This window comes from Pan troglodytes, chromosome 5, assembly GCF_028858775.2.
Source record: "Pan troglodytes isolate AG18354 chromosome 5, NHGRI_mPanTro3-v2.0_pri, whole genome shotgun sequence".
Classification (NCBI taxonomy): domain Eukaryota; kingdom Metazoa; phylum Chordata; class Mammalia; order Primates; family Hominidae; genus Pan; species Pan troglodytes.
In genome coordinates, this window is record NC_072403.2 from 17,732,991 (window position 1) to 17,758,264 (window position 25,274).

At 43.5% G+C, this 25,274-nt stretch overlaps 1 protein-coding gene across 3 annotated transcripts in view; it reads right to left on the minus strand.

The window, feature by feature from the left end:
• Window positions 1–17,453, minus strand: part of ADTRP (androgen dependent TFPI regulating protein) — an 89,475-nt gene extending 72,022 nt beyond the window's left edge. For 2 of the 3 annotated variants that reach the window (XM_063811883.1, XM_063811884.1), the window contains exon 1: window positions 562–2,544. The gene's annotated coding sequence lies outside the window, so the exon portion shown is untranslated. Of the gene's footprint in view, window positions 1–561; window positions 2,545–17,358 lie in introns of those variants that run through there. The other variant, XM_054685445.2, reaches the window with a different exon arrangement.
• Window positions 17,454–25,274: the final 7,821 nt, after the last annotated feature.

The window sequence follows — 25,274 nt, forward strand, 5'->3', positions numbered from 1 at the left end:
AAGTGGCAGAGACAGGTATGTAAACAAAAAATTACAGCACGATGTGATAAGTACTATAATAGAGGTATGCACAAAGTACTAATGGAGCCTAAATTATCCTGCACATTATTCTGTCATTCTAAATATATGGAAGATTGAGCTAATGATGAATGCATTGAGTAAGTCATGGGAAACTCCAGACACCACGTAGGAGAAGATAAGGATGAAAGGAGTCCCACAGTAAAGTAGTCATGGCCACCGGCACAAATAACAGTTTTTCCTGGTAAAGATATAACCCATTTCTTGGCCAGTCACCAAGGGATAAGGTACAAAACGCAGGGAGTCAGGGCAAGGGGCTTGAGTCCAAGCCTGTATATGCTTCAGGACCTGGAGCTGATCAGCCATCAGCTTCTCTGGGGTGTTAATTTCCTTCGGTATGAAATGGGGTTCAGGGAACCTGCAACAGTGACTATCTCATGTCCCAAAGCTGGGACGCCAACTGAACTAAGGGAGCAACTGACCAGGGCTGGCCTCTGAAGAAATGCCCCAACCCCACACAGATTCACACACCCCCACACATACCATGGCGCCAGCTGCAGCGGGAGGGGTTGGATGACACTCCTAGGTGACGCCTGCAGGTTGAGCAGCGATGAGCAGGAAATAGGGACACAGGGCACAGAGTCCTTGAGATTATGGTGAACAAGTCTGCTGAAGTGTGGTTTCATTTTGACACAAGAGAGGGGTTCTCCAGCTGCTGTTGCTAAACAAACAGCTAACCAATATAGCTCTCAGATGTTAAACTTGAAGACAAGGCAAGTTGGCGGGACTTGTACTTGTTCCACCTACCCTGGTAATCTGCACAGAGCCCATCTCAGATGGCTCATTCCTTTACAGCTGATCTGTACTTCCACAGTTCTTACAGAACTGTCTTACCTTTGCCCATCCTTGTGCTAATAGTCCCATCATTAAACTCTCAGCTGAGGGAAATGCCTTTTCCTATTGGAACCTTCACTGATGCAGCCAATCACTATGAGCTCCTCCAGGGGTGTCTGATACATCTCTGTGCCCTCAGCACTATTCATGGTAGCAGGTAAATTATAAATGCTAATAGAGATTTGTTGTTTGCCCAACTATCTTACCCAACAGTAACATACTTAGGAGTCCAACTCTCCCCCGGGGCCCGAGCCATGACCCCAGCACAAGCAACCTTAATAAACAGCTTGCCCCCGCCTTCCTCAAAAAATGAACTTCTCTCTTTCTAGGACTGGCAGGTTTCTTTAGGACATGGATTCCCAACTTTGCCCTCCTGGCTCAGCCCCTCTATGAAGCAGCCAAAGGCCCTCTCAATGAACCCCTAAGCCCCCCACACAATATACTTCCCAGTTTCCGTGGACTCCAAACCGCTCTCATCACTGCACCTGCCCTGTCCTTACCCGACATCTCCCAACCCTGCGTTCTCTATGCCACCGAAAACCAAGGAATAGCTCTCGGGGTCTTAGGGCAACAAAAGGGAAATCCTCTTTCCTTTACCCCTGTGGCATACCTCTCAAAACAAACAACACTGTCAGAGGGTGGCCAACCTGTCTTAGAGCATTAGCAGCAGCGGCCATTTTAGCTCTGGAAAGTAAAAAACTAACATTCAGCCAAAGCACCACTGTCCACAGCTCTCACAACTTACAGGATCTCCTCTCCTCCCGGGCGTTAAGCTCCCTCTCTCCTTCCCGAATTCAGTCACTCTATGCCCTCTTTATTGAAAATCCTGAATTCAGCCTCACCAAAACGCACCCCTCAACCCAGCATCCCTACTCCCCATATCCTTTTCCCCTCCTACTCATTCTTGCACTGACATTCTGGATCACCTGCAGCCACACTTCCCTAACATCTCCTCCGAGCCTCTCACTAACCCAGATGACCAACTATTCATAGCTGGCTCATCTTCTGGAGCCCCCGTCTCTCCCAAAATTGCTGGGTATGCAGTAGTTACCTTAAACCATGTAATTGAGGCTAAAACCCAACCCTCAGGAACCTCCTCCCAGAAGGCACAACCCATAGCGCTCACCAGAGCCCTAACCCTCTCCAAAAACAAATGGGTCAACATATACACAGACTCTAAGTATGCCTATCACATTCTTCATTCCCATGCAGCCATCTGGCAAGAGAAAGGATTCCTTACCGCCAAAAGAACCCCCATTACTAACGGCCACCCTTATTTACCAACTCCTTCAGGTGGCACACCTCCCAACTGAAGCAAGAGTCATACACTGTCGAGAACATCAAGCAGGATCAGATGAAATCTCAAAAGGAAATAGAAAGACCGACGAGGCAGCAAAACAGGCCTCCCTTTCTCCTCTCCCTGCCCCCATCCTCCTTGTCACCCCAGCAGTCCCACCCAGATACCCTCCCACTGAAAAGTCTTCACTACTACAGCAAGGAGCCTCCCTTCAAGGGGACTGGATAATCAAAAATCAAAAGCCTGTTCTTCCCCAAGAGCAAAGCAAGGAAATTCTAACACCTCTTCACCAACCCTTCCATATCAGTGCATGCCCCCATACCTACTCCTTCGCCCTTGTTTCTCCTCCCCCTATCTATTCATCTCACTAAAGGACACAACCTCAAACTGTCGTATATGCTCTGTTACTTCCTCCCAAGGGGCCCTCCGCCCTCTCCTCATCCTTACATACCAGCACAGAGGAACACTCCCAGGGGAGCACTGGCAAGTAAACTTCACCCACATGCCTCCCGTCAAAAAAGCTAAATATCTTCTTACCCTTGTAGACACTTTTTCAGGTTGAGTAGAAGCATTTCCTACCCCTTCAGAAAAAGCTGCAGAAGTCTCTCAGATTCTCATATCAGAAATTATCCCTGGATTTGGTCTCCCAAGCCCCATACAATCAGACAATGGGCCTAGCTTCATCTCCCAAATTACCCAACAGGTCTCCCCATCCCTTGGCGTTCAGTGGCGCCTCCATATCCCATATCAGCCCCAGTCATCCGGAGAAGTCGAGAGGGCAAACGGAATTCTCACAACTCAGTTAACCAAACTCACACTGGAGATCAAAAAACCTTGGACCTCCTTTTTACCCATAGCACTGGCTCACATCAGAGCCAGTCCAAAGGCCCCCTCCTTCCTCAGTCCATTTGAGTTAATGTATGGACGCCCTTTCCTCTTACAAAAGACCCCCTCCTAACTCTCAATTAGGAGAGTACCTCCCAACACTCTCCCTCATCTGTCATCCCCTCCACGAACAAGCTGACCAGGCCCTCCCAAAATCCCACCAAGGCCCCACCGACCAGGAACTCCTTCCTGGAGAATATGTGTTCCTAAAAACCCTTACTTCAACGAGTCTCAAACTGAAGTGGGAAGGCCCTTTCCAAGTCCTTCTCACTACCCCCACCACAGCCAAACTTTCAGGACACAACTCTTGGTACCATCTTTCCAGGTTAAAAAGAGCCCCTGCCGCTGACCTGCCACCGACTAACCAACCAGCTGTTTCCTGCAAATACTCCAGCACTCTTCTTGGAAAAACTCAACTCCACCTAATGCCCATCCCAGAAGACCCCACTCTTCCCCCATGAACCATAACAGACAAGTTATCACCCCTTACCATTAAGTATCCAAATGCTTATTAATGGAAATCATCTATTACGCTGCCCTTGCAGGAATCACCCTACTTACTCTACTCTTTGCCATAGGACTATATACCGTCTCACCTCCTGGGTGGAGTTTCAAACAAAAAATTTCCATATCCGTAACATTTTGCCTCACAATCCTCCTTATAGCAGGTATAATAACCACCACCAACAGTTGCCCCTCCTAAATGTCCTGTCTTTGCCCGTCCTGCCGTTTCACCCTCTTCCTTCACTGCATCACAGAATTTCATGGTCCTACCGAGAACATCCCACCCTCACGGCATTCCTTGACTGGATCACCGATCTTATATTTCAAGGGGATTTACAGGAATTCACTCCAGATGAAGCCGAATTCTTTACCTTTACACTTGCTCTCTGTCTGTTTACTCCTCCTCCTTCTCACTACTGCTCCCACCTTCAGCGCACCATTCAACAGGCACATAGGATACTCAATCAAACTAACCCCTCCCTGGCCAAGGCCTGCTGGTTCTGTGTACACCCCTCAGAAACCATATCAAAGGATGCCTTCCCAGTTCCCCTCAAAGACTGGGTCCTCATCAATATAACCCTCCACCCCCGCTACCAAAGTTTCAGAGGAGTAAATGCACTCAAAAGTTACAAACTCAATCTTACCACACATACTTCAGAACACAAAGTTATCTTAGGAGCACTTACTTCAGACTCAAAACTCAGCCAACAAGCATTCCTATGCATAAAATGTGAACTTTCCTCAGGAGTCCCCCCTAGGCACCCTCTCCTCTAGCTTATGCAACTATACCCTAACACTCACTCCCCCAACAGGCATCCAAACAGTAACAGTAACAAACCCCACACAAACTCTCAAAATCTCCAACCCCCCTCAGGCCCAACTCACAGGAGAAACATCAGGATTCTGCAATAACCGACATAGGCCCTGCATAGAAATCGCAGGGTGGAGCACTTGTCTAGACCCCCACTTCCGAATGCGTGGAAATCCCACTGCCTAACACACCCTCAAACAGACTACTTATTGACACAAAATGCTTCTTTCTACACTTAGAAAACTCATCAGTAGGAGCTAGCCAGCTCAACTCAACACACACCCTTCAACCCCTAACCGGAGTGGCTCTAGCCTCCTCCCTCCACACCTGATGCTCAGAAAACAACATTTTACATCCCCTTTTTGCCATACATTTCCAATTCTGCCTCCCTAGCCAAGGTGTATTCTTTCTATGCAGCACCTCCACCTACCTCTGTCTCCCCACCAACTGGACAGGCCCCTGTACACTGGTCTTCCTCAGCCCTAAAATAGGCATAGCTCCAGGAGAAAACCTGCCTCTCCAAAACCTAAATACTCAAATCCCACACCGCAGGCGCCGGGCCATACAGCTTATCCCACTACTCGTAGGCCTGGGCATCACAGCAGCCACAGGCACTGGAGTAGCAGGAATCGCAACCTCCTCTTATTACCATAAAACCTTATCAAAGGACCTTTCAAATGGTATAGATGACCTTGCAACGTCTATATCCACCTTACAAACTCAGCTAGACTCCCTAGCGGCAGTCGCCTTACAAAATCACAGAGGTCTTGACCTACTCATCGCTGACAAAGGAGGACCCTGCATTTTTCCTAGATGAAGAATGCTGCTTTTATTTTAACCAGTCAAGCTTAGTTTAGAATGCAGTAAAAAAAGTTCAAAGATGCACCCAAAAAATTAGGGAAAGCAGCTCCTCTACCTGGCCCTCTTGGCCCTCTTGGTCTCTCAGCACCTGGGCCCCCTGCCTACTCCCTCTCCTTGGACCTGTTATAATTCTTTTTCTCTTCCTCCTAATCTTCAGGCCTTGCTTAATACACCTCTTCACCCAGTTTTTGCAGAATCATATCTGAGCCTTTGCCCACGGAACCATACAGGACATAATGTTACTCCAGGAGTATCAACAATTTCAAAACTAAAGCCACCCCCACATTCCAGCCTTTCCCTAGTCGCTGCCCTCTCAGCCTGAAGCAGCCAGACAAAAAATGGCACCCCCTTTCCTATCATCTATTAAAAGGCTGGAATGTTAGGGTCACTCTGACCAGACTGTTTCCCCTCCCTTCCCATGGGTCTTACAATGCAGTCCTTTGTGACCTCCGCACAGCTCCCCCAGGGCTAAAGACAAACCCCTCTTCACTGACCCCTCCAGTAACTGTCCAGGCAGTTACAGGATGCAGTTAGCATGTCTGTTCACCTTGCATAACAAAGCTGGCAAAAAACATCTCCAGGATGCGGTCAAGACACCTGCACCCCCGACTCATCTCCCTCACCCCGACTCAGCCCTCCTACACACCCAACTCAGCTCCCCAACCCTGACCCAGTTCCTCGCCCTATAAAGCCCTGTGGTGGTCTGTAAGCCTGGCTGTCTCCTCGGCTTTGGTCAGGAGGTAGCCCGGCAGGACTGACAATAAATCAGCTTGCCTGAACTTGGGTCTATTGGCCTCATTCCTTTCTCAGCTGTCCTTCCCATTATCCCTTACAGTAGGTTGATTCTTTTATTATTCTGTAACATTGCTCTTTGTTTCTAGAAGTTTATTTGCTTGGATAAATTCTACTTTATCTGAAATAAATATGGCTATTCCTTCTTTTATAAAAAATAATTAATGCTTACACAGTATTTTTTTAGTCCTTTGACTGTCAACCTACCTATTTCATTGAAATGAAAATGAGTTACTTGTATATAGCATATAGTTGAGTCACGGTTTGTTTGTGTTTGTTTTGTTTTTTATCCACTGTGCCAATATTTGCCTTACAATTGGTGTATTTAAACCATTTACATTTAAAGTAGTTGTTATTAGGGCTCAAGTCTTCTGTGTAATTATTCATTTTCTCTTTGTTTCCTCTCCTTATGCCTCTGGTCCTTTCTTCTTCCTGTGTGTTACATGAACACTTTTAAGGATTCCATCTTGATTTACTTATAGCGTTTTGGAACGTACCTTTTTACGTAATTTTATTAGCAGTTGCTCTGGGTGTGACAATATACAAATGTAACTTATTACAGTCTACTGGCATTGATATTTTACCACTTCAAATTAAGCATGGAATCCTTACTTCTGTTTTAATCCCTTTATCTTTTCCCACTTTTAAACATCATAGTCTTGACTCTCAGATGCTATTGTAATTTTTTGTTCTAATCATTAAATATGATTTTTTGGCCAGGTGCGGTGGCTCACGCCTGTAATCCCAGCACTTTGGGAGGTCGAGGCGGGCGGATCACGAGGTCAGGAGATCGAGAACATCCTGGCTAACACGGTGAAACCCCGTCTCTACTAATAATACAAAAAAATTAGCCGGGCGTGGTGGCGGGCACCTGTAGTCCCAGCTACTCGGGAGGCTGAGGCAGGAGAATGGGGTGAACCTGGGAGGCGGAGCTTGCAGTGAGCCGAGATCACGCCACTGCACTCCAGCCTGGGCGACACAGCGAGACTCCGTCTCAAAAAAAAAAAAAAAGGATGTTTTAAATTCCTGAGAAGAGCTAGTCTATTGTCTGTATTCCTGACTTTTACATTGTTCTTTCATCTTTCCCAATGCTTCAAGTTTCCTTCTTTGATCATTGTCATTCAGTTTGAGTCACTTCTTTTCTACTTCCTTTAGGCTTGCAACAAATCCTTTAAATTTACCTTCATCAGAGAATGTCTTTATTTCCCTTGTATTCCTGAAGAATAGTTTTGTAAGAGATAGAATTCACTGTTGACAGTCCTTCTTTCAGCACTTAAGAAATGTTGTGCCACTTATTGTGGCCTCTGCGGTTTCAGATGAGAAATATGCTATTATTTGAGTTTGTATTCCCCTGTGGTAAATGTGTCGTTATGGTCTGGCTACTTTCAAGATTTGATCCTTAGCTTTCAGAAGTTTAATTACAGTGTGTCAAGACATGGATTTCTTTGGGCTTTCCTATTTTAAGATTGTTCAACTTCTTAAAGCAGTAGGTCTATGTATTTTAGCAAATTTGGGGAGGTTTCAGCTTTTTTTTTTTTTTTCAAATACCCTTTCAATACCACTCATCTTCTGCTCTCCTTTTGGGAATCCAAGGATACGAATTTTTGATCTTTTGTTATTGTCCTACAGCTCCTTGAAGATCTGTTCTTTTTTTTTTTTTTCAGGATATTTTCTGTCTGTTTTTCAGATTAGGTAAATTCTATTCATCTATTTTGAAGTTCTTTGATTCTATCCTCTGTCATCTCCATTCTATTATTGAGCTCATCCAGTGAGTTTTTATTTCTGTTATTATATTTTTCAGTTCTATAATTCCCATTGGTTCTTTTTAAATAACTTCAGTTTCTTTGGTGATATTTTCTATTTTTGTTTCAAGAATTCAAAATTATTCATTAAAGCATTTTTATAATAACTGCCTTAAAGTCTTTATCAGATAATTCCAGTATCTGATTCACCTCTGTGTCAGTGATTATCTTGTTTTCATTAAAGTTGTGATTTTCCTGATTCTTGGTATAACTATTACTTTTCAGTTGTATCCAGAATAATTCCTTTTAACCAAATGAGCGTGAGCAACTCTGCAATGAGTAATCTGCCAAGGTTATTATTTATTCTGTTTTTAACCTGGACATTTTGTATTTTGACTATTTGGAGACTCTAAGTCTTATTTAAATATTTTATTTTAGTAGTCAGCCACCCTGCTTAGGTTTGGTACATGGGTCCTGGCCTGACTTTTGTACACGATGATTCTGATGACAGTTTAATTTTCTGGGCCTTTGTGATGCTAGATTCATCCGTTTGGTTTATCTAGTACCATGGGGGCTCCCAGTGTGATAACCAAAAATGTCTCTAGACATTACTAAAAGTTTCCTGGGGAAGAAAATCACCTCCAGTTGAGGACCATTGCTCTCAAAACCAGAAAAATTCAGTGTCCCCAGTGTGAGACACGGCATGATCCTATGAGGCGAGGCAGATGGAAACTCTTCTAAAGCCTGATAGAAGCACTTTATGGCCTTCTCCAGTGTTTTTCTGAAGCAACTCCTTTCCCTGGGAAGAGGAAAAGGCTTTATTTGCTTCTTTCTATATCTGCCCACACTTGCCCTCATGGAAGATGTCAATGATGACGCCTATGATAGACCAGGATTTGATTTCCTGTACAACACAGCTCAAAGATTAATTTAGCCCTTCACGGACAAGTCGTCTTTATTAAGGCATTCAATTTCAAAGTGAAATCCTTTCAGAATTACACATGTTTGTGTACATACTTATATTCCGCTTTAAAACATGCTGTCAGGCCGGGCACGGTGGCTGACGCCTGTAATCCCAGCACTTTGGGAGGCTGAGGCAGGCGGATCACGACGTCAGGAGTTCGAGACCAGGCTGGCCAACACGGTGAAACCCCGTCTCTACTAAAAATAGAAAAATTAGCTGGGCGTGGTGGCAGGTGCCTGTAGTCCCAGCTACTCAGGAGGCTGAGGCATAAGAATCGCTTGAACTTGGGAAGCAGAGGTGGCAGTGAGCCAAGATTGTTACCACTGCACTCCAGCCTGGGCGACAGAGTGAGACTCTGTCTAAAAAACAAACAAACAAAAACACAAAACATGCTGTCAAAGATCATTATCTTTTTTGGTTGTTGATTTTTTTTTTTTTTCTACATTGCTGAAATGACATCACATGACCTTTCAAAAGTTTTTGCTTTTCTGCCTGGAAGCACAGGGCAGTGTTTCATAAAAGCAAGAAAAATGTTGCTGTGCTTTTTAAAATCTCCTTATCTTGGAAAAAAAAAGCTGCCAGATTGCTCAGAGTTCCTCACACTCATTTGGTTAAAAGGAGCTATTTTGGTTAATCGTTTACTGCCCTGTGGATAGAAAGCCATCCTCAAACTGTGTGAAAATAAAACGAAACCTCATAGAACACTTGTTTACAAAACGGCTGAAATTGAAGGTCACACCCATCGGCCTCCGTGGTATTTTCTCCTTGCTAAACAAGTCTGCATTATTGCAGATTAATAAATCATCTGGGATCGCTTCACATTATCTAGTTGGTTGAGGTTCATGGACACTAAGCATTTTCCACCAGTCTCCCCTAGAATGCTCATGGTGTTTTAGGCCACTCAGCATGAGTCCAATTTGTTTTGTGGGTGCCCAAAATAAATCACACACCAGTGTAAAATAAAATTAGCTTCTCTCTCTTATTTTCAAAGAAAGATTTCTTTGAACCCTGGCCTGCTTGAGGATAATAATGTTTTGTAGACGTGAGCTCCGTGGACAGAAGTACAGCTGATTATCAGCTGGTTAGAGCAACTGTCTCCTGACCCTAGACTCCAGTACCTGTTCCCTTGTATACTTTGGTTGAACGATGTCACAATTTCTTTCCACCATGTTTTGCCCTTTCCCCTCCTGTGTTTACCTTCTAACATTCAGAGGGAGTGATGTCAAAATGATTTGGAAAAGGCCTACATAGGTCGTAGATGGAGTGTAGCCATTTATCTTCAAAGCTATCCTCAAACCATGAGGCTGCTTTCTCAATGAACTTGCTTGAAGTGCTAGGGAGGTAGCTTTTTTTTTTTTCTGTTCTGGAAAGCAATAATTACTGCACTGCATCCAGTAACCTCGTTTCAGGGATTCATTGCATGACAATACCCTCCCCACCACTGTGGTAACATAAAACAGTTTTTATGTAGTCCTTGGCCCTTGAATAGGGCAAATGTGACAATCCCTGTTTTCATCCATCTGGCTGTAACTTTCAAAATGAGCACTGGATCAGGAGCAAAAAGAGAACACAGAGTCCAGAAGCCATCAGGCTACGCGGCCAAGTAGGAGAGTCTAACCTGCAGCCTGGGCTCTTGCTGTTCAAGGGTCTGTTGTCTACCACTAGCGTCATCCTTAGGATGCCATGAATGAGAGGATGCCTGAGGAAATGTCTGACAGCTACCAGTTGACTTGAGGGGCTCTTGAATCGTTTTCTGTTATATTTTCATGAGGCTACTGGCCTGCAGTGAAATGCTGGCTTCTGAAGAAGTGTGAATTCCAAAGCTAATCAAGGCAAAAGATTTTCACATGGTGGCCGAGAGTGTGAGTCCTAAGTCCTAAGTTACCTACCTCAAATCCTGGCTTCAGCCGGGCATGGTGGCTCATGCCTATAATCCTAGCACTTTGGGAGGCCGAGGCGGGTGGATTGCCTGAGCTCAGGAGTTTGAGACCAGCCTGGGCAACACGGTGAAACCCCGTTTCTATTAAAATACAAAAGAAATTAGCTGGGAGTGGCGGCTGGCACCTATAGTCCCAGGTACTCAGGAGGCTGAGGCAGGAGAATTGCTTGAACCCGGGAGGTGGAGGTTGCGGTGAGCCGAGATCACGCCACTGCATTCCAGCCTGGGTGACAGAGCGACTCCATCTCTACAAAACAAAAAAACAAACAAACAAACAAACCCTGGCTTCACTTGTTCCCAACTGTGTGGCCATGGGCATGTTCATGAAACTCTCTGTGTCTCAGTTTCCTCAACTATGAAATGGGGAAGATGATAATAATACACAACTTACAGCATTGCTGTGTGGATTGGAGGAGACAGTGCTCGTGGAGTACTAAAGACAGAGCCTCTGAGGTCATAAGCGCTCAGTAAGCATTAGGTTTTAGCATCGGAAGCACCTGGAGAATGTCTGTCCTCACAGCCACAACCTGGCCAGAATGCCCGTGTGGCCCACAACAAGTACCCCATTGCTAGAAAATGTGTTTGCCGGAACAACTTCTGCAGTGTTTCTTCAGCATGGCCGAGGTGCTAAATCTATCACTAGGCTTTCAATTGCTAGCAGCCGGAATTCTTTCCAGAAAACATTTGGTGAGAACAATTTCCAAACATATTTCACAGTTGTCTTAAGGCCAACATTAGCTTTTAAACTGAAGAAAAGTCTTCACTCTTGACCTGGGGCTTTCCATTAAGACTGTAACAACTCAGAATTTCCCACTGGCCCCTGCAATTTCTTAGGAATTGAAAAGAGCGACTGCAGTTGACCTAAAGTCGCAAGTTGGTGAATTATCATTACCTGTCTCTTTGAGGCAGGGTGGTGGAGAGAGAAGGAATGTGTGTGTGTAATTAGTAAACATCAGCCCATTTAAAATTATTGTAACATATTATTTTATTTTTTAATAACAAATATACCATCTATATAAATAAAAATAAGTACTAATGTTTATTAGGCCTGTCAATATGGCTTAAGTATGTGCACACACTTTACACACATTCTCTCACTTTTTGTTTCCTACAACCCTCTAAAGCAAGGGTTATTTTGCTATATTATAATCAAGGAAGCCACATCTGAGGATATGAGTGTTTAAATAACTGGTCCAAGGACGCACAGTGGAGAAACAGCAGAACTGGGACTTAAGGCCATGGCTGTCTGACTCAAAAATCCATGATCATATGGGGACTCTCTGTACTATCTTTGCAACTGTTCTATAAATCTAAAATTATTCCAAAATAAAAAGGTCATTTAAAAAAATAAAATTTATTGCCAAAATGGCTCTACTATGCTGTTTCTCTAAATGACTTATAAAAGGATTTTGCTTTGTTTATATACTGCATTTCTGAGAAATCTTGAAAAATAGAATGCTGTATTTTCACTTGAGAATCCCTCTAGCAACTCTATTCCCAGAGTATTGTCTTGTACTTCTTCATGTAAAGAACTTAGAATAGAGCTTGACACCTGGAAAGCACCCAATAAATGTTGCTTATTATCATCATCACCACCATCACTATCACCATCATCATTATCATTGCTATCTTCATAAATCGTCATTTGTTACATTAAATCTTATATTTTTTAAAATTAGTAAATACGTTAGAGTCCCCACTAGACTGTGAATGACTGAAGAGCAAGGACAGAATTCTGTAGGTCTTCAATAACATGTTATGAAACAGATAAACCCCTATGCTCACAATTACATTCTTCAGCACTGAATCTTTAAACAGACAAGCAGTTTGTCTCTGTCTCTGTTTCTAATTTGCCTTTGCCCTGGGGGAGGAGAGATGTTGCCAAACATCTCCCTATGACTGTGACCACTTTGTAGTTCCCATCCGACTTTATAGCCCATTGTTTGGGTGAGGGATGAAATGGACTTAAAAGCTGTTCATTCCAAAGGTGGTTTTCCTTGTGCCTGAGCTCCTTTAGCTCTAACTCAATTTGACTCAATTTGATCCTCTCTGCTATGCTGCATGTCAAGGAAAAAAATCTATAAATGGGAACAAAATTAGTGTGACCCTCATGCCTCATGCCCAATTTAAAAGAGCCAAATTATCTTTTCTTGCTGTCATGTTAAATGTTTCTCCTGCCATGTCCCCAATTTCCACTAAATGCCAACAACTGTTTATAAATTCCTGGGCTCTAAGAAGATGAGGACATAGTCCCAGAAGCCTGATGCATCAGGATATGCAAACTCTAAAAGACAAACGTTTTCACTGCGGCTTTGCTGACCCAGTACACTCTGTGCATTCACTGAGGTGCCAGCCACATCACATGAGATTGCTTAACACTTGACTAGGGCACTGTTTTAAAGGATGTTAGTTCTAGGCAATTACCAGAAATACCCTCTAGCTCAGCACTATCCAACAGAACCGTCTGCAATGATGGAAATTTCTGTCTCTGCGTTGTCCCATGAGGTGCTCACGTGTAGTCATAGAGCCCTTGAAATGTGGCTAATGCAACAGAGAAACTAAAGTTTTAATTTTATTCTATTTTAAAATTTGGAGACTTAAACAGCCCCATGGGGCTAGTGGCTACCTCAACCATCCCGGTTTACCCGGGATAGAGGGGTTCCTTGGAATGTGAGAGTTTTAGCACTAAAACCGGAACTGTTCTGGGCAAACTAAGACATTTGATCACCCTAAACTGGATCCCTTTTCAAAATATGTTTGGCATTTTTGGAAGCATGAAATAGACATGTAGCAGCTACAGTGTAGATTCAAAAGGAAATGAAGAGATAGGTAAATAACTGAGCTTTCCTTCCCAAGCAAAGTACAAATAAATGTTTTCTAAAAATTATTGAATTGGTGAGACCACAGGGTTGACCCTTACAAGTGAAGTAGTCTATGTGAAATCTCAGTAAAAAGCCGAGCCGGGCCGGGCACGGTGGCTCACGCCTGTAATCCCAACACTTTGGGAGGCCGAGGCAGGTGGATCACCTGAGGCCAGGAGTTCAAGACAAGCCTGGCTGACATGGCAAAACCCCATCTCTACTAAAAAAATACAAAAAATTAGCTGGGAGTGGTGGTGGGCACCTGTAATCCCAGCTACTTGGGAGTCTGTGGCAGGAGAATTGCCTGAACCCGGGAGGCGGATGCTGCAGTGAGCCAAGATCGCACCACTGCACTCCAGCCTGGGCAACAAGAGCAAAACTCTGTCTCATAAGATGTAAAACAGTTCCCTCAGCCACAGTTCCCTGGGCCCAGTTATAGCCAAACTTTCCCCAGGCCCTGTCCCTGGCAACTACTGATCTGTTTTCTATCCCCATAGTTTTTATTTTTTATTATGAATTTTTTTATTTTAGAGATGGGGTCTCACTCTCTTATCCAGGCTGGAATTCAGTTGTATGATCACAGCTCACTGCAGCCTCAAACTCCTGGGCTCAAGCAATTCTCCTGCTTTGGCCAACTGAGTAGCTAGGACTACAGGCTTGTGCCACCATGCCCAGCTAATTTAAAAAACCAAAAAACAAAACAAAAAAAAAACTTTTTTGTAGATTTGGGGTCTCACCATTACCATCTTGCCCAGGATGATCTCCAACTCCTGGCCTCAAGTGAGCTTCCCACCTTGGCCTCCCAAAGTGTGGGGATTACAGGCATGAGCCACCTCCCCTGTCCCTGTCCCTATAGTTTTAACTTCCCCAAAATATATAAATGGAAACATAAGGTATGAAGGTTTTGAGTTTAGCTTCTTTCATTTAGCATAAGACAATTGATTCATGTCCATGATGCTCTATACATCAATAGTCATTCCTTTTTATTGCTAAATAACACTTCACTGATGGATGTACCACATATTAGTTATGCTCTGATTTAGGTACATCTGGGTTTTTTCCCCATTTTTCTCATTTATGAATAAAGCTGCTATAAACATAGATTTTCTCTTTTAAAAAATTGTTTTGGGGACAGGGACTGGTCTCACTATGTTGCTCAGGCTGATCCCGAACTCCTGGACTCAAGCAATTCTCCCACCTCAGCCTCCTGAGTAGTTGGGACTACAGGTACACACCAGCATCCCCAGCTATAAATTTTCATTTCTCTTGGGTAAATACCTAGGAATGGGATTTCTGGGTTTTATGATAAATGTTTAAATTTATATGAAACTGCCAAATTGTTTCCCAAAGAGACTATATTGTTCTGTATGGCTAGTACATTATATGAGCATTCCAGTCACTTTGCATTCTTGCCAGAACTTGGGTTTGTTGTTTTTTTTTTTTTAAGCTATTCTAATAGATGTGTAGTGGTATTACACTTTGGTTTTAATTTGCATTTCCCTAATGACTAATCATGTTTAACATTTTAGCAGCCGGGTGCAGTGGCTTATGCCTGTAATCCTAGCACTTTAGGAGGTTAAGCCAGGTGGATCACTTGAGCCCAAGAATTTAAGACTGGCTTGGGCAACATAGTGAGACCCCATCTCTCAAAAAAAAAATTAAAAATCAACTGGGCATGGTGGTATGCACCTGTAGTCCCAGCTACTCAGAAGGCTGGGGTGAGAGGATGGCTGAAGCTGGGGAGGTCGAGGCTGCAGTGAGCTGAGATTGCACTGCTACACTCCAGCCTGGAAAACAGAGTGAGACCCTGTCTCAAGAAAAGAAAAAAAATATTTTTTGCATGTATTTATTTGCCATCCATATATCATCTTTGTGGAAGTGTCCATTCAAATACATTTTTTTTTTCAGACAGGTTTTCACTCTGTTGCCCAGGTTGAGTGCAGTGGGGGCGATTACCAGGTTGTTACTGGAAAGGGGTCCCAATCCAGGCCCTAAGACAGCATTCTTGGATCTCGCACAATACACACACACACACACACACACATATATACACACACATATATATATATACACACACATATATATATACACACATATATACTAAATATACGTATATACATATATACTATATATACATATATACATATATATACTATATATACATATATACATATATATGCTATATATACATATATACTATATATACATATACATACATACATATATACATATATATACGTATATATGTATGTGTGTATATATATATGAATGCCAAAAAACACACATATCAGTGTGGAAAAATAACCCGACTTTGTTGGATTTAATGTTCATGCACTAGAGAACAACATTATTTCCATTTACTCAGAAAATTCTTCTGTAGGGGGTTAAGAAAGTGAATGTCGCAGACATGCTCTGCTGTGCTGCACTATCCTGTGTGCACATGTATTTTTAGATTAATACAAGTCATGTGCTCTATTCCTTACGTAATTTATAAAGTTACACAAAATATAAAGAGGAATAAACTTCTCTGAAACTTTTTGGGGAAGGAAGGTAACCTAAATGTAATAGTGTCCTTTAAGTGTACATGAAAATGTGCGTTCTATAATGAAATGGATTCATTCTACTACAGTAATGCACTCTATAATAAACTTGTCCTCACACTACCTGCAGAACCCACCAGTAACTGACTTGACTGCATTTTGAATCCCACTGGAGAAGGAAAGGTGATTGGGTGACCACTGAAAAATCATAACTGTCTTGAATTCCTGATCCCAGCCAAGGGTGTGGTTAAGAACCACTAGAAGTTTCCTACTGGATATAATTATCCTGGTAAAAGCTTCTCTGCCTCATAGCTCATCTACCTGCCAACCAGAGAGCCCAAAATTCACCACCGAAGATGGATTCCTTCAGACTAAGCCTCATTTTCTATTAAAACACAGATATCTTCTAAGATTGGTCATGTATAACCATATATTAGCACCATATTGTAGTTAATTTTTTTACCTTTCAAATCGATCTCCACTATCAAAGTCCTGAACACTTTTGACTATGCACCCTTATCAGTAAAAAATTTTGAGCTGTGTCCCCTATATATATATATTTTTTGGTAATTACTGCCAATCCATACATTAATAAGGCATATTTATTTGAAGAAGAATCCCACTGTTACTTTTTATTTTGCTTCATTTTGCTGTTCTCATGGTTCATTTGACTTAGGTCAGCATCCACATTAAAGTATATATGTATGTTAATACTACTGGTTACCCAAACCACAATTGCTCTGCAAGTAATGATGGCTTGGATGTCTTTGAGTCACTGAGGAGAGTTAAAAACCATTCCACTTTCAGCAGTCTAGCATTTGTTACTTGGATTTTTCTCTCACCTATTCTGTTGCTTCCCATTTAATCACATTTTTGAGCATTTCTTTTTCTTGTCATTGGGCTGTTGGAGGATGGTGGTAGAGACTACAGCCCAGTTGCTGAGATAAAGGTGAGCCTGAAGTCAAGGCCTTGGGTCCAGTTCCTTTACAAATCAATTTATTTGCAATCTTCTGGAAGTGGTTACCAAATATTATTGTGCAGAAGAATTACTTAGAGAACTTGTTAAGAGAAACAGGATTCTTAGCCAGGTGCGGTGGCTCACACCTATAATGCCAGCACTTTGGAGACCGAGGCAGGAGGATCACTTGAGCATGGGAGTTTAAAACCAGCCTGAGCAATATAGCGAGATCCCATCTTTGCAAAAAAAAAAAAATTAATTTTTAAAATTAGCCGAGCATGGTGGTACATACCTGGAGTCCCAGCTACTCAGAAGGCTGAGGTAAGATCACTTGAGCTGAGGAGCTTGAAACTGCAGTGAGCTGTGATAACACCACAGCACTCCAGCCTGGGTGAAAGAGCAAGACTCTGTCTCAACAATAATAACAACAACAACAGAAAAAACACAAAATGAGATTTCTGATCCCTCCCCAAGAGATTCTGATTTAATAGGTCTGAGGAGGGGACGATAATCGCCATTTGTAATAAGACCCCCTCCCCCACAGCACCACCCACACAGGCAGTCCGGGGTCAGGCTGTGCTTATACCCCAGGAAATATTGGAGGCGTGAGAATGGTGGTTGCCAAAGCAACCTTGGCACTGGGTGAAATAGTCCAGACTTTATTACATGGTGACCATGCTGAAAAGCTTGACCTTTGTCACAGAATTGGTAGGGATAGGGCAATGGAAGGAGGGTGTGTGGGTGCAGGAGTGGGTGTGTGCAAACATGAGGCCGGGTTTCTACCAAAGGTGCTAAACAGAATTGGTTTTCCTTTTCTCTCTCTCAAAGTGGAAGTTTGTTTTGAATGCACATATTTTAATAAACTAAATGACACTTTATAAATTACACCTTTTCAATCTTACACCTCCAAAGATTTCTAAATTCGTATCTTGTTAACAAATGTGCCATTTGTGCCCCCTCAAAAAAGAATGTTTTAAAATGGACATCTTGGTTCCTGGTTCACAATGAGATTTAGGTCAAGTGTGAATTATGATCACAAGGTAAACATATTACTGTGGCACCGAAAGAATGTAGGGATCACAAGACAGACTTCCAGGTGTACATTTTGCTACTTGCTACAGATGAGTTACTTAATTTGGGTTGTGGGGAGGAGTTGGATAATTTATTTACTAAAAAGCTCTTAAGACCCCAAGTCTGTAAGCCTATTCCTCAGATCCTAAACATACCCAGATCTGTCTGTATCCCAGTGTGAACACACAATACACCTTCTCCTAAAAGTGAGACCCCAGATCTACTGATAGATAAAGTGAATGACAGTTATTGCTGAAGTAGAAATAAAATCATATTTCAAATACAGTTTCTTCATAAAGTCCTATGGCAATTTTTACCCTTTCTGCATTTTTCTTTGAGGCCTAACCTTGAGAAATCAATAAGCATAATTGGTTAGAAAATTGAATTTCTTTCTCTTTGCTTACAGGAATTAATTTGGCAAGCCATAGTTAATTTAGTGAGCATGTTTGCACTAACCATATTTTATATGTCTAACACATGGTATACAATTGTGCTCTGTGATCATTGTGAAATGGTGCCTGCGGCCTGTGTTACGAAAGTTCAGAGCTGCAGCAAAGCTTTAGGGAGACTCACACGATGTGAGTGGGGGGCAGTTCTAGCTTCCTGATTCCGTGAAGGGCATACCCTCAAGTGTAAATCTATTATTTGCTGCCGGTTGAAATCTTGTTAGTCCTCAGGGAACAGTTTTCTGGAGATCATTCTAAATCAAATCCATGGGATTTCTAGCCCAGGATCCCTGAGATTTGTCAGTTTGGTTCAATAGGAAGACCTAACAGCTAGGACATTCCAAAAAATCATGATATAGATGGTTTACTTTCAGTGCCTTGACCTACTGTTATGGACCGCTCTGCCACTTCGCCCTGCTGTCTCCTTCCTTCTGGGGCTTCCATGTACCCCCAGGAAAACTCATTTTCCCCTTTCTTGTGTCTTGGGATGGTTTTCAGTGTTTGTCAGTGTGAAAGGAAAATAAATCTCAGGAGCCCACAATGAGTAAGCCAAAGGGAAGTCAAGCTGGGACCTTCCTCCCACTTCGTCCTAAATAAGATAGCTACAATGAGATAACTGCTTCATGATTCGCTAACAAGAAAATTCCTTGTGGACAAAGGACAGACGGACCTCAAAGTCATCCCTCTGCCCAAGTGAGACAAATGCATGTCTGATGGCTTCCTTTGCCCTGTTGTTTCCAAACTAAGGCATAGTGATTATTCCTCTCTTCTCCTCTCACAGGTAAATTGTGTATTCAGTGAAAGGCTAATCAGAGACTCAAAAGAATGCAACCATTTGTCTTTTAGCTACCTATGCCCTGGAAGCCCCCTCCCCTGCTTCAACTTGTCCCGCCCTTCCGGACCAAACCAATGTACACCTTACACATATTGATTGATGTCTCATGTCTCCCCAAAATGTATAAAACCAGGCGTGGGTGCCCTGACTACCTTGGGAACATGTCAGGACCTCCTGAGGCTGTGTCAAGGGTGCATCCTTAAACTTGGCAAAATAAACTTTCTGAACTGATTGAGATCTGTCTCAGATACGTTTGGGTTCACACTAGGTGCCTATGGGCTGATTTCATCCCTAGCAAGTGAAGAGGAGCTGTGGCGAGGGTAGCAGAGGGATGTCAGGCTTTGCTGAGTGGCAGGGGGAGCAGCCAATAGTGTGGGGATATGGGGGCGGGGGAGGTGTCCTCTCCCCTCCTCCATGACTCCCTGCTGGATCACGCTACCAAAAAACTAGGCACCACCACATGTGTAAATACCTGAGATGCTGGGAAACCATGCAGGCTGGGCTGTGCTAAAACCCTTCGTTTTATTCTGTATCAGGGTAAAGATTGTAAAGAAAAAACTCCCTGATTGTAAAGAAAAAACTCAATTACAATTGGACCCCTAGGCTTCTAAAGGAAAATAGGTGAGAGACAGAAAGGGGCGTTTTCTAAACTTCATGGCATTCAATGTTCCACAGCTGTGGAAGATTGCAAGTGACCTCTGCCTGGGGCTGCCGCTGCTCATCTGGATAGGTGAGTCGGGGGTAGCCGGGCGTGGGTGTGTGCACCAAGGCAGCACAGGGCAGGACAAAGCCCGGCTTGCTCTCATCTGCCTCTCATTGGATTTGCATTATCTAGGTCTTCAGAGGGAGATCCCTCAGCCTCTGAGTCTGCAATGCTGTCTGTATCTTACCAGTGGCCTGCAGTAGCAGGAGCCCCATATTGGGTGGTGAATCTACCAGTGACTTCAGTGGTTGGAAACTTGGGAAAGTTTAGGCTACATTAGAGAAGGAGTGGTTCACAGGCAAGCCACTGGCGGGGGTTAAGAGATGAGAAGCACCTGCCAATGATTTGGAAAACACGACTTGCTGGCACCTGCCTGTTCGGCAGTTTCTTTCTGCAGGTTGTGAGCCCCTTTTGTCATTGTTAGTGCCTAAGGGTCCAGGAAGCACTGTCTACCCTAGGAGTTTGTTAATAAATCGCCACGGTGAGTTGGGTAATGTTTGAGAGCAAAATGAAATAAAATGTCCTATATGTGTTTAAGGTGTAGAAAACTAGGAATGGAAGATAAAAAGGCTTTCTGCTCTTGGATCCCAATTTACCTAGTGGGCAGGAAGCCTCCCCAGCACCCTTTCCTCATTTCTGACCAAAGCAGTTAATGGCATTAAATGTCTTCAGGTGATCTCACGCTAGAACTGTATTGGAGCAGACATCTGGCAACAATTTATTGGCGCACAGGATAAATTTTCAGAAAACGAAGTTGCAGTTCTGAGAAACTTCACAAATCCACCTTCCTGCCCACCCACTTCAAAGCCCCTCACCCTCTCGGCAACTGTTCACCCTCCCACGCTGGCACCTCAGACGCCTGCAATAACCTCCGACGAACTTGTCGGACAGCCCTAATCTCCTACCAAGGGAAATGCAAAGAGCTCAAGACAGAGATCAACACTCTGGACGGGGATTTCCAGGCCCAGATCAGCACCCTGCTGAGACATGCTGTCTGGAAAATCAGAAATGTGATGTGGGAGTGCACAGCCCCGTGGCCCCCTCACCTGGCCATGCAACCGCCTCTCCATCCAAACCAGTGGTCAGGCAGGGAGGAAGGACACTCACCTGTAAGCTATTTAGACGTGGCCTCACCTTGTGGGGTTTCCACAGAATGGATCTCTTTCAGAGTATCATCATCATCATGACCGGCGATGATGAGGAGCTAAGGATCTCCCTCTCGGGTGGGTGGGAACTCACTTCGCAAGAAAGGTGGCTCTGGTTTGGAGACTCTCTGGGCTGGCTGGCTGCTGGGAAGGCTGTCAAAGGTGAGCAGGCAGCATCATACCTGACCAATGAATGGCAACAGCCAGGACTGCTGGGAAGTGTGGGTGCAGTTGCTGGCAAGAGCCACCTTTTTTTTTGGTGAGTGGGCGTTCAGAGGCAACTTCCCCTGGAGCTGGCATCCTCTGTCTGGAGTAGGGAATTGGAATGCGCAGGAATTGGGGAGTGGAGGGAGGTTGTGTGTGTGTGTATTTGTGCACGTGTGACTGCAAGTGTGTACAAATGCAATACCACGTTTCTATCTATAAGGCTTAGAAAAAGCCATCCTTGAATGAAACCTCTATTTTACAAGAGGCTGCAAGAGCTTTGGGATTTTCTTCCATGAAGTAACATGATTTCGCAGTGGATTTCAAACACGTTTTAAAGCACCAGAAACCTCTCTTTTTTTTCCTGCCCAAACACAATCATATTCAAAAGTCACAGATTAGAAAAGAGATCGAAGCAGGGTTGCCCTAATTAAAGTGTGTGCTGGCCCCAGAGACCCAAACCCTCTGTTGGTCCTCCTCTCTATGGCCAGAAAGGCCCCAAATGAACTCATGGAGGCCCTAAGGACCCCAGAGCAAAATGTACCAAACTGGTGAGTGAGTAGGATAAGTTCTGGCTTTCAAGTCAGACAGACCTGAGTTTGGGTCCTGACTCTGCCACTTGTGAGCAGTGAGGTCTTTGTCCACTCATTAACATATCTGCTTCTCAGTTTCCTCATCTATACAATAGAAATAATAACCCTTATATTGCAAGGTATCTTCAAGAACAGGAGAAAAATACACGTAAGGCATGTGTTACTAAATCCCCATACCTATGAGCTGTGGCTGGCACATACAGTCTTTACACAATGTATTGTTGCTATATGACATAGTTTGGATGTGTGTCCCTGCCTAAATCTCATGTCGAAATGTGATCCGCAATATTGGCTGTGGGGCCTGGTGGGAGGTGACTGGATCATGGGGGTGGATTTCTCATGAATGGTTTAGCACCATCCCCTTGGTACTGCCTTGCAATCGTAACTGAGTTCTTGTGAGATCTGGTCATTTAAACGTGTGTGGCAGTTTCCTTCTCTTGCCCCTCCTTTGGCCTGCTCGCACTTCTCCTTCCACCATGATTGTAAGCTTCCAGAGGCCTCCCCGAAGCCAGGTGACGTCAGCATCATTCTTGTGTAGCCTGCAGAACCATAAGCCAATTAAACATCGTTTCTTTATAAATTACCCAGCCTCAGGTATTTCTTTATAGCAGTGCAAGAACGACCTAATACACTATGGTTAGTTCAAGGAAGCTTTGGATATGAGCTGTCTATTGATAGCCAGGAGAGAAAACAAATGACAGTGAGGAGACTTCCCTTAGCTCAAAACTTTTATGCCTGTTACTATCCTGTTTGGTATTCTTTTCCCAATGGCACCTAAGTGCTTTGTTTAGTATGTTCTCTTTAAAAACAGGACAATCAAGACAGTAAATACATAACCTACAGAATGAGAGAGGATATTTATAAATCTCATGTCTGGTAAGGTTCCAGTATCCAGAATATACAAAAAGAACTCGGCCGGGTGAGGTGGCCCACACCTGTAATCCCAGCACTTTGGGAGGCCGAGGTGGGCGGATCACGAGATCAAGACATCAAGACCATCCTGGCCAAAATGGTGAAACCCCATCTCTACTAAAAATACAAAAATTAGCTGGGCGTGGTGGTACACACCTGTAGTCCCATCTCCTTGGGAGGCTGAGGCAGAAGAAGCGCTTGAACCCAGGAGGTGGAGGTTGCAGTGAGCTGAGATGGCGCCACTGCACTCCAGCCTGGCAACAGAGCGAGACTCCGTCAAAAAAAAAAAAAAAAGCCACACACACACACACACACACACAAAACAAAACAAACAAACAAAAAAACCTCTGACAACAACAACAACAACAAATCCAATTTAAGAATGGGCAAAGGACTTGAAAAGTCATTTCTCCAAAGAAGATATACAAATAGCCAAAAAGCACATGAAAAGATGCTCAGCATCCTGAGTCATTAGGGAAATGCAAATCAAACCCAGAATGGACACCACTTCATACTCACTAGGATGGCAATGATAATTAAGAATGCAGAAAACACCATGTTGGCAAGGATTTGGGGAAATTGGAATCCTCATGTACCACTGGTGAGTGTGTACAACGGTACAGCCTCTATGGAAAACAGTTTGGGAGTTCATTAATAAGTTAAACACAGAATTATCATATAACCCAGCAATTCCACTCCTAGGTATATACTCAAAATAACTGAAAAAAGACAATCAAACAAAAATCTTTACATGAATATTTACAACAACACTATTCACAACTTCCAAAAGGCATAAACAACTCAAATGTCCATTTACTGATGAATGGATATACAAAATGAGTTATCTACTTAAAAAGAAATATTATTCAACCATTAAAGGAATGAAATACTGATACATGCTGCATTTTCTGTGAATCTTAGAAACATTATGCTAAGTGAAAGAAGTCAGACACAAAGGACTACATACTGTATGATTCCACTTAAATGAAATATCCAAAACAGGCAAATCCATAGAGACAGAAAGTAGATTCATGGTTGCTAGGGGCTGGGGGGACGTGGGAATGGAGAGTGACTGCTAATGGATAACAAGTTCTCTTTTACGTTAATGAAAGTGTCCTGGAACTAGTTGACAGTGATGCTTATGAATATTATGGGTTAACTTGATGCCACTGAACTGCATACCCTAAAATGATTAAAATATGTTTTATGTTGTGTGTATTTTATTGCAACAAATAAAAAGCAGGACAAGTATCCATCTAGCCAAAATATAGTCTGTGCATTTTTAAAGCAATTTTAAAGGTTTCTTTTTCCTCTTTGACCATCTTGCATGGATGCAATAAAACACAGTTCTGAAATGCTAGGACATCTGTCTGCACTAAAGAAGTCTCATTCCAATTTCAAGGGCTCACTTGCCTCTGGAACTGGCCTTGAGAATGGGAGTGCCTACTCCTCCCTCAACAGCTGACGTAAAAGGGAGAACTTCCTGGAGGCCAGCCAACAGCCTACTGGGGCATAATCAGGCTGCCCAGCTTGTTGGCTTGGACATGGCTCCTCTCCACTTAGGAGGCTCTGCCCACTCACATTCCAGGCCTCAGCTTGCCATGTTTTCCTGTTAAGCCCAGAACCCTTCCCCTGGGTCCTTTCCTCAGAGGGGACATGTTGGGAGCCACAGTCTCAGAGATACTTGGGATTTTAAACATGATGCAACTCTAGGGCTGACTTTGGAATTCTGTGGGCTGTGCTTGGCCCAGATCCCACCTTTGGGCCACTTTTGCTGCTGCTATTATTTTTAGTTGGTGGGGCAATCATTGTGTGCCTTTGTACAGTTTTCATTTGGGAAGCCTTAGAGCTCTTTAACTCCACTCCATTCTATCACATCCTTGTTTAGCAATGATCATCCTTTTGCATTACAAACTAGAAAAGCAACTCCGTAAGACTAACAAACTCTCTTCAACCAAGTAAAGGAGACTCCTTGTGGAGGGGAGCCCCTGCCCGCTCACCTGGATGACCATGCCTCACCTCTGCCGATCACATGCAAATATTTGTCCTGTTCTGAGACATCCTCCTGGGTCCCAGCTTCTTCTCTTGAAGAGTGAGTTTGATTTGATTTTGTATTTCTGTCTTGAGCTACTTCCTGCTTTATCATTCAACAGCCTAAATTTAGTTCAACACTCCATCTTTACAGTACAGATTTCCAGTGCACCATCAGAAGCCGAAGTAACTGTGAGTGGGAGGCATTGGAGCCGGCTGGGAGGTAAGCATTCGGGCCAGCAGGGAGGAGGAGTCGCCCATGTAGCAG